Genomic DNA, 1194 nt, shown 5'->3' on the forward strand with positions numbered 1-1194 from the left:
ACCAAATAATCCTCCAGCTCCAGGAACAGCAGGCGGGGCTGCAGAACGAAACAGTAAGGTACTAGCAGGTGCGGATCCAAAATTAAATGATGCTCCTGCATTAGTAAAATGGGCTCCTTTATTACCAAATAAACAACTACCAGTTCCAAAACAAAATGAGGCTCCAGAAACAGCAGGTGAGGGGGCAGAACCAGCAGATCTTTGTGCAAAACTAGCAGATGGGGTTGCAAAGTCCGTGGACGTGTATCCTTGCGGTGTGCCAGACCAAAAGGCAAATTTTGTGCTTGAGGACTCGAAAGGCGAATTCGGCTGCAGCAGAGAAATTCAGACACAAGAACAATTATAAATACTTTAAACAGCTCTGATTGTTGGATGCTGTTTCTTCAGTTTAAGCTAAATATTTWTGTGAACCATAAAGTGAAACTAGAAAACTGTGCAGGACATTATCTGGATGGACAATTTTATTCATTACTTGGTGGTTAYTTTACTTGAAGGCGACCTTTTATGCTCTCTTTAACAGATTAAGATATGACTTTGGGTGATGCAAAGCATGTTCATTTCATTTTTTTGCACAAAATCATTTTTGGATAATGAGATTTTAGTCTAGTGAGTTCTGTCCATTTTGAGCTCCTTTCAGAATGATCTGTTTTAGGGTGTCTTGTCACCAAATCCATATAAGCTGCTGTGTCCCATGACCCCAACTCAACGTTTACGCTCACCCGTAAAATGGCTGCAAATTATTATACAACCACACATCTTTGAAAAGCAGAATTAAAGCATCTGGCACAAGTAACAAGAATRCAGCAAATGGTTTCTGGATGGTAAACAAACAACAGAACACTTGWCTTTTTCAGCAGCCATTGTACAGTGCATACAGCTGTAAAACCAGCTGACCAAACATGCTAGAGCTCTGCTGGGGTTGCTAGGTAACAGCGCAGTGGTTGTCGATTATGACAAAACAATTKATTTTTGAAAATGCTAGTTTTCCAAAGACCAAAAAACGGAGCTGGGTGTCTGAAGCACCTTTTTGAAACATTAAGACCCAAACAGAAGTATGAAAMAATTTATTTTGCATAAAAGGTCTCCTTTAACGTTCACTTGTTCATTGAATTAAAACAAAATTTACAATGTATGAATATGTTCTGTGTTCTACACACATCACAATTGTTTCCCAGCATTTAAACACATTTAAAA

This window comes from Poecilia reticulata, linkage group LG2 (genome assembly GCF_000633615.1).
Source record: "Poecilia reticulata strain Guanapo linkage group LG2, Guppy_female_1.0+MT, whole genome shotgun sequence".
Classification (NCBI taxonomy): domain Eukaryota; kingdom Metazoa; phylum Chordata; class Actinopteri; order Cyprinodontiformes; family Poeciliidae; genus Poecilia; species Poecilia reticulata.